The sequence below is a fragment of the Bos grunniens genome, chromosome 17, assembly GCF_055505025.1.
Source record: "Bos grunniens cultivar Pamir isolate PY7600 chromosome 17, Bosgru_T2T1.0, whole genome shotgun sequence".
In the NCBI taxonomy this organism is placed as follows: domain Eukaryota; kingdom Metazoa; phylum Chordata; class Mammalia; order Artiodactyla; family Bovidae; genus Bos; species Bos grunniens.
The window spans coordinates 44,449,692-44,459,096 of NC_141181.1; positions in this window are offsets into that span (position 1 = coordinate 44,449,692).

A 9,405-nucleotide genomic window follows, 5' to 3' on the forward strand; every position below is an offset into this window, starting at 1 on the left:
AACATGGTTTATGGACAAAGAAAGGGCAGTAAATAATCTAAGTAGTGTCTGAAAGTCTTTTTTTGGAGACAGGATGAAAGCCCAAGTTTGTCAGCTAACGTTTATGTATAATTTTGTTGGGCTCATACACAAAAAAAGGACTTTATAACTTAGAGAGATATTAATTAGTTTTGTTTTGTTTTGTTTTTAATAGAGTGTGAGGGCCCTTTAATGCTCTGACGGCATATGTATGGAGTCATTGGTTAATATGATTGGAGTTTTTTCTGTCTATTTTACAACCTGAAGTAAAGGGGGGTTGGGTACATAAGTCCAGTAAGTGTGATTAATCGGTTCAGTTTGAGCGGAGGAGGCGCAAGCAAGCAAAGTGAGCATAGTGAGGCTTTTAGGACTTTGAGGCATTTTTTGTTGAGAAACCAGATTTTTAGTTTGATTAGTAAGGGTTTTTATTTGTCTCCAAGAGGGGAGATTATAAGGTTGATATCACCAAGGGTGGTGTTTTTTGGAGACCTTTAGAGCCACCATGGCCCGTATTGGAATTTTTTTTTTTTTTTTTTTTTTTGAGGAGGGGTTGTTGTTTTGCCTCTATCTCAAAAGCCAGGGACCCCTTGGGTTGTATCTTTTGAAGAGGAAGCCATGTGAGTTTGTTGGATCTATCTGGGGAAATATAGCATACCCTTTTTTCTGTAAGATTAATTTTTCAGATGTTCATTGTTTATTTAACCCGTCTTGACATAAAATGGGCAGAGGAGGAGACAAGTCTTTTAATTTTTTGAAATGTTTTTTTGCTCTTGTCAAGATATCTTCTTGTGGTAAGTTTAAAAAAATTAAAACAAATAAACCTGTATTAACAATAGTTGTTAATACAAAACAAGTTGTTAATGCAAAAACAAGACCAGGAGCTGACTGTGGCTCAGATCATGAACTCCTTATTGCAAAATTCAGACTTAAATTGAAGAAATTGGGGAAAACCACTAGACCATTCAGGTATGACCTAAATCAAATTCCTTGTAATTATACAGTGGAAGTGAGAAATAGATTTAAGGGACTAGATCTGATACACAGAGTGCCTGATGAACCGACAGAGGTTCGTGACATTGTACAGAAAACAAGGATCAAGACCATCCCCATGGAAAAGAAATGCAAAAAAGCAAAATGGCTGTCTGAGGAGGCCTTACAAATAGCTGTGAAAAGAAGACAAGCAAAAAGCAAAGGAGAAAAGGAAAGATATAAGCATCTGAATGCAGAGTTCCAAAGAATTGCAAGGAGAGATAAGAAAGCCTTCATCAGCGATTGATGCAAAGAAATAGCGGAAAACAACAGAATGGGAAAGACTAGAGATCTCTTCAAGAAAATTAGAGATACCAAGGGAACATTTCAAGCAAAGATGGGCTCATTAAAGGACAGCAATGGTATGGACCTAACAGAAGCAGAAGGTATTAAGAAGAGGTGGCAAGATTACACAGAAGAACTGTACAAAAAAGATCTTCACGACCCAGATAATCACGATGGTGTGATCACTCACCTAGAGCCAGACATCCTGGAATGTGAAGTCAGGTGGGCCTTAGAAAGCATCACTACAAACAAAGCTAGTGGAGGTGATGGAATTCCAGTTGAGCTATTTCAAATCCTGAAAGATGATGCTATGAAAGTGCTGCTCTCAATATGCCAGCAAATTTGGAAAACTCAGCAGTGGCCACAGGACTGGAAAAGGTCAGTTTTCATTCCAATCCCAAAGAAAGGTAATCCCAGAGAATGCTCAAACGACCACACAATTGCACTCATCTCAGTACTCTTGCCTGGCAAATCCCATGGACGAAGGAACCTGGTATGCTGCAGTCCATGGGGTCGCTAAGAGTTGGACACGACTGAGCGACTTCACTTTCACATTTCACTTTCACGCACTGGAGAAGGAAATGGCAACCCACTCCAGTGTTCTTGCCTGGAGAATCCCAGAGACGGGGGCGCCTGGTGGGCTGCCGTCTCTGTGGTCGCACAGAGTCGGACACAACTGAAGCGACTTAGCAGCAGCAGCACACACTAGTAAAGTAATGCTCAAAATTCTCCAAGGCAGGCTTCAGCAATACATGAACCGCGAACTTCCAGATGTTCAAGCTGGTTTTAGAAAAGGCAAAGGAACCAGAGATCAAATTGCCAACATCCAGTGGATCATCAAAAAAGCAAGAGAGGTCCAGAAAAACATCTATTTCTGCTTTATTGTTATGCCAAAGCCTTTGACTGTGTGGATTACAATAAACTGTGGAAAATTCTGAAAGAAATGGGAATACCAGACCACCTGACCTGCCTCTTGAGAAACCTATATGCAGGTCAGGAAGCAAGAGTTAGAACTGGACATGGAACAACAGGCTGGTTCCAAATAGGAAAAGGAGAACGTCAAGGCTGCTTATTTAACTTCTATGCAGAGTACATCATGAGAAATTCTGGGCTGGAAGAAGCACAAGCTGGAATCAAGATTGCCGGGAGAAATGTCAATAACCTCAGATATGCAGATGACACCACCCTTATGGCAGAAAGTGAAGAGGAACTAAAAAACCTCTTGATGAAAATGAAAGAGGAGAGTGAAAAAGTTGGCTTAAAGTTCAACATTCAGAAAACTAAGATCATGGTATTTGGTCCCATCACTTCATAGGATATAGATGTGGAAACAGTGTCAGACTTTATTTTGGGGGGCTCCAAAATCACTGCAGATGGTGATTGCAGGCGTGAAATTAAAAGATGCTTACTCCTTGAAAGGAAAGTTATGACCAACCTAGATAGCATATTCAAAAGTAGAGTCATTACTTTGCCAACAAAGGTCCGTCTGTTTTTCCAGTGGTCATGTATGGATGTGAGAGTTGGACTCTAAAGAAAGCTGAGCACTGAAGAATTGATGCTTTTGAACTGTGGTGTTGGAGAAGATTCTTGAGAGTCCCTTGGACTGCAAGGAGATCCAACCAGTCCATCCTAAAGGAGATCAGTCCTGGGTGTTCTTTGGAGGGCCTGATGCTAAAGCTGAAACTCCAGTACTTTGGCCACCTCATGCAAAGAGTTGACTCATTGGAAAAGACCCTGATGCTGGGAGGGATTGGGGGCAGGAGGACAAGGGGACGACAGAGGATGAGATGGCTGGATGGCATCACCGACTCAATGGACATTAGTTTGAGTGAACTCCAGGAGTTGGTGATGTACGGGAAGGCCTGGCATGCTGTGATTCATGGGGTTGCACGGAGTCGGACACGACTGAGCGACTGAACTGAACTGAGCAATAGCTGTAGGTTTAGAAAATATCTTATGTTGGATTTAGTAAAGTCTGTTATAGATAAGGAAGACAGCAGTGTTTTGTGTATTTTTTTGTTTTTTTATTTATTTTTAGTATGTGGTGTGTTCGTTTGACTATGTCTTGTGTCTGTGGATTATAAGGAATGTCTGTAATATGTTTAATAGAAAAGGATTGTAATGGACTCTGTGGGAGAGGGAGAGGGTGGGAAGATTTGGGAGAATGGCATTGAAACATGTGAAATGTCATGTATGAAACGAGATGCCAGTCCAGGTTCAATGCACGATGCTGGAAGCTTGGGGCTGGTGCACTGGGACGACCCAGGGGGATGGTGTGGGGAGGGAGGGGGGAGGAGGGTTCAGGATGGGGAACACATGAGAAATAAAGGAATAAAAAATTAAAAACATAAATAAATAAATAAAAACAAAATTTCAGAAGATAAAAAAAAAAAGAAAAGGATTGTAGAAATTGTTTGAAATATCTTGAAGTGTAGGCAGGGCCATTATCTGTTTTAATAGAACTAGTAGTTTTTATTATAGCAAAGCAGGCTAATAGGTGAGTTATAAAGTGATGTGTAGATTTACCACGAAGAGGTGCTGCTCATATAAAAGAAGAATTGGTGTCGATACAGACATGTAGGAAGGAAGATGGAGAAAGTTTAGGACAATGAGTTACATCCATCTATCATAGTTTATTAGGCTGTAATCTTTGAGGATTAATATCTTGTGTAATGGGTCGAAGATGTAGGGGTTTACAAGTAGAGCAATTATTAATAATTTTTTTAGCCTGGCAGTATGGGATTTTTTTTAGCTGGTGTAGGGAGCCAGCATTGTTGTGTAACAGAGCATGTTGTTTTTTAGGAGTAGCAAAAGAAACAAGTTTATCAGTCTGTTTATTACCATGAGTCATAGGACCAGGAAGGTAGGAATATGTCTGAATATGGGTAATATAAATGGGAGAAGTATGGTTTTTAATAGAGGATTGTAATTTTTTTAAGTTGTTGAATAATAGGTTGATTGGAGTTTATAGTAGAGGTTTTTATTTTTTAATACAAAAACTGACTATAAGGAATCAGAGACTATATTAATGGGGTGAGGATGTAGGCAAATAACTTGAATAAGAGTATATAATTTATTTTGTTGAGCAGAATGGAATTTAGTGTAAGAGACTATATTTTTTGAGAGACCAGAATGAGGCTTTGGCGTTTTTAGTCTCATCTATATAGAAAACTTTAGCTTGTGGTATAGGCTGTGAGCTGACAATATGGTAAATAATAAATTTAGTACTTTTGAAGAAATTTCATAGTTTGTTAGACAGATAATGGAATGAAATTTCTCCAAAATATTTTAGAAAGGCTATTTGAAGATCGGTGGAAGTTTGTAATGTGTTTTTAAATTGAGATTTATTGATAGGTATTACAATTTTATGAGGATCAAAGCCAATTAGAGTTTTAGTTTTATTTTTTTATTGATAATGATGAGAGTAATTAAATCAAGGTAAGGTGTAAGTGACTTTATTTTTTTTTAATGGGTATAGATCTATTTTATTGGATGTTTTTGTTGGGCAAGAAGTTTTGTGGGAGAATGAAGAGAGGGGAGTACAAATAATTTTAGAGGTAAATGTAATCTCATGTGAGTAAGAAACTTTTTGGTAATTTATTTTGTATAAATAGAGTTTTTATTGTGTTTATTTAGAAAGTGAATGAGGGCTATCTAAATTAGGATCTCTTTTTAAAGTATTAAATAGATTAGTTAGTTGATAATTATCAATGTCTAATGAGGGTATAATCTAATTTATATCATCCAAGAGTTTTTGAAAATTATTTAAAATTGATAATTTATCAGTATGAATCTGAGTTAATTGAGGAATAATATGTTGTCTATCAACAATAAATCTTAAGTAATGGTAAGGTCTAGAGGTTTGAATTTTTTTAGGGGCAATGATTAACCCAGAGTTTTTAAGCATTGTTGAGCTATATCAAACGTATGTTGCATTTTTAAAACAGATGGAGCCGAAAACAATATATCATCTACATAATGAACAACAAGAAAGTCAGGAAATTGTTTTTTCACAGGCTCAAGGGCTTTAGCCACGTAGTATTGACACATGGTGGGAGAATTTATCATTTTTTGAGGCAGCACATTCTATTGATATCGCTTATGAGGCCTGATGTGATTAGGAAAAGGGAGAGAGAAAGCAAATCTCTCTAGGTCTAAAGGGTGTAAAGGTATATTTAAAAAGCAATCTTATAAATCAATAATAATAATATGTCAATTTTGAGGAATAGTAGTAGGTGATGGGATTTTTGGTTGTAATGTACCCATAGGTTTTATAGATGTATTAACTTTTTTAAGGTCTGTTAAAAGGCGCCATCGGAGAAGGCAATGGCACCCCACTCCAGTACTCTTGCCTGGAAAATCCCATGGATGGAGGAGCCTGGTAGGCTGCAGTCCATGGGGTCGCTAAGAGTCGGACACGACTGAGCAACTTCTCTTTCACTTTTCACTTTCATGCATTGGAGAAGGAAATGGCAACCCACTCCAGTGTTCTTGCCTGGAGAATCCCAGGGACAGGGGAGCCTGGTGGGCTGCCGTCTTTGGGGTCGCACAGAGTCGGACAAGACTGAAGCGACTTAGCAGCAGCAGCAGCAAAAGGCGCCATTTGTTAGATTTTTTTTTTATATAACAAAAATAGGAGAGTTTCAAGGAGAGTAAGATTTTTCAATATGTTTTAATTTTAATTGTGTGTCTATAAGTTTTTTAGCAGCCTGTAATTTTTTTTTTTTGGTAAGGGGCCACTACTCTGTTTAAATAGGCTCATAATTTTTTAAAGTTATTTTAATAATTGTTTTGTTTGTTAAATGAGCAGTGGCCCCTAGGAAAAATGTGGGATGTGTATCTGAGTCTGTCATTGTATACATCTCTTTTTATTAGATTAAGGGGGGCATTTATCACATAAGGTCTTAATGTTGTAGGTTGGCCTTTTGGTCTCTCACATGGGTATATCTGAACACTTTAATAGACTTTTTGTATTTTAGTTTGAGAAATTTTTGCAGTTTGGCAAAAGACCTTTTGTATGGGCCAGGATTTAGGCCATAAGTGTTTGGAAATAATAGTAATATCAGATCCAGTGTCGAGGATACCAGAAAATCTTTTACCATTAATTTTGATATTTATATTTGGTCGGGCATATTTAGATACCAATAATGTCCATAAGGATTGTTTTTTATTTGTACTGTCGAATCTGTCTGTCTGTACATTATTAGAGGAGTTAATAGAAATGTAAGGCAAAAGAAGTAATGGAGCAATTTTGTCTCTCTTTTTGAATTGTCATAGAATCTGAGATGACATCATAATTTGAATTTTAGTTTTATAATCTGAATCAATTATTTCAGGGTGAACAGTGATTTTTTTAGAAGTCAAACTAGATGGGCCAAGCAAAAAACTGAAGGTTTGTGGGGGCAGGGGTCCAAAAAGTCTGGTAGGTACTCTAGAAGGGACTGTTTGAGGGTAAAGGAAAAAATCATTTAGGGCTGGTATATCGACGGCAGCACTGTCAGATGTTGAGGGTTTGAGGGAAACGATAGAATTTGTCTCTGGTTTTTGTGGTAAGGGACCTGAGGTGGGGGGGTCCCCTGTTTGGAGTTTTTTGGAATAGGTTTTTTCATCAATATCAAGTTTAGATTTACAGTCCTTGGCCTAATGTAGTTTTTTATGGCAGCGAGGGCACATTTTTGGAGGTTTTTTATTAGCCTTTTTAGGGCAGTCTCTTTTTAAATGGTTTTTATTTCTACATGTAAAGCATCTTTTATTTTCTTTTTTAAAGTCAGCAGCCATTGTCTCAACTAGCATTTGTATCTTTTGAGTTTTTGATCTTAGACTGTGACAAGCCTTTAAATAATCAATAATAGTCTCAGTCTCACGAATTGAAGCGATAGCTCTTTGACATTTTTTATTTGTATTTTCATAAGCAAGTAATTTTTTTAGCTGTTTTTTGGCTTTTTTTATTACAGTATGGGAAATAGCAGTTTCTAATCTAGCTAAAAAATCAGCATAACTTTTATTAGGTCTTTGTAATATTTTAGTGTAACTACCTGTGGTTTCCCTTTGAGGACTAATTTGATCTCAAGCTTTAAGGGCCACTGTTTTTAATTGTTTATGTAACAAGGGAGGGCACTGTATTTGAGCTTTTATGGTATCAAATTGTCTGGAGCCAGTTAACATTTTATAAGTAATTTGGTTTTGGGGAGTGTCAGCTCGAGCATTTTTGTTAGCATGATCTTTGGCTATATCATGAAACCACATTGTCTATTGAAGATATTTTTTCTGTTTAAGGAGAGTTTTTATTAAAGTTTCTCAATCATAGGGAATAAAGTTTTTAGTAGAAGATGTCACAACATTTAGAAGCTTTCTAGTAAAAGGCGAATGTGGGCCATACATAGTTACAGCCTTTTTTATTTGTTTTATGTGAAAAAGATTAATACCGTCATATTGAGGTATTATGCATCTTTGAGTGTCAGAATTTTTTAAAACTGGAAAGACGGAAAAACCATCAGCGTCAGAAACTTGTGATTATAAAGCCAGTAATTTAGAGAGCTTCTGTTGTGGAGGAGAGTGAATAAGTGTTGCTTTTTTGTAAATATGAGTCTGTGTCAAGGACTTATCATAATTGTCTATAAGAGCATTGTCAGTTTTGGTGTCAAAAAACGTCTAAGGAGAGTCGTCAGAATCATTACGTTTTAACAAAGGAGAGACTTTTGGATTCATGTCTGTTGGCAGAGGAGGAGGAATTGGAGCAGCCAGGGCAGGGCTAATAGGAAAAAGGTGACATATTTTATGCTGTTCTAATTGGGTCTTTTGTAAAGTTTTATCGTCTAATTCATATTTATGCAATAAGTGTTCTGTCTGTCATCGAATATCGTGAGGGCTAGAATTATCTTGAAATGGCAACATTATGGCTTTAATGAGAGCCCATAGAGGCCAGAAATCAATTGGAATATTTTTTCCTTGTCCAGTGGCTCATTCAACATTTTTTTTTGACCCAGTGCCAAATTTCTAAATCAAAACTGTCTTTATCAGGGAACCAGGGATTATGTTCGACTACTGTTTGAAGGCAAGCCTCTATTCGTTGGTGTGAAACCAGAAGTCCCTGAACTTTAAACAAATGGTGAAGTAAAGTAGAGAAATGATGGGGCTTTCCAGACTTTTGACCCATGTCTTAGTACTTACCAACTTCAATAGGCCCTGACCTCCTGGAGTCACTCTGTCTGAAATGTCACGTATATCAGAGTCCCTGTTCAGGCACCACTTGTTGGGGTCCTTTAATGAACCAGAACCTGGTGGTCCGGAGTTGACGATAAGAAAGTGAAACAGAGGAAGAGGCTGATATTTCTTGGTTTATGCAGAAAATCAATAAAGCTCTTGGTACAGAGCTTGTGTCGCTCACGAAGGCACCAGGCGCCCTCTTGAGGGGGTGAAGGCACAGAGCGCCTTCTCGAGAGGGTCTTAGAAGCCCGGACAGAAAAGTGAGCACAACGTGTCTCTACACTCCAGAGAATTAGCCAGAGAGAGAGAAGGAGAGAAAGAAACAAAAATGACACAGGGACCTGAGCTCTGATGGAGCAAAGGTGCTTTAATGATTTTTCTGTGAGTATATATAGGCTGTACTACAAGAAATTTTTTTTGACAATGATAAAGATCAGAAAACCAAACATACAGTAACAGTTACCAAGGGAACAAGGCATAATAATGATCACAAGGTCAAGAGACAATCTATATCTCAAGAAAAGGGGGGCGAGACTAAGCAGTTTTGTTGTAAAGAGAATGTTTACTAAAGGAGACCCAAGCCTGTATCACACAATGACCTCAGTCCTGAGAACTGCATGCGGTTCTACTCGCCTCTGGCAGAAGCTGGTAAGGAACAGAGAATTTATGAGAAAGAGCACGTAGGAATACTCCTGTTAAACATTCCCTGAAAACTGTTGTTTTTTTCTTTTGAGGCTCTAACCCTCTTCTTTTTACCAGTTCCTTTATAATTATAGAATTTCTTCTAGCTGGTCTTTATGGTTAGGCCTTCTGGTGACAAATTCTTCCTTTTCCTTCATCTGAAGGTCTTCATTATCTAGAGGTCTT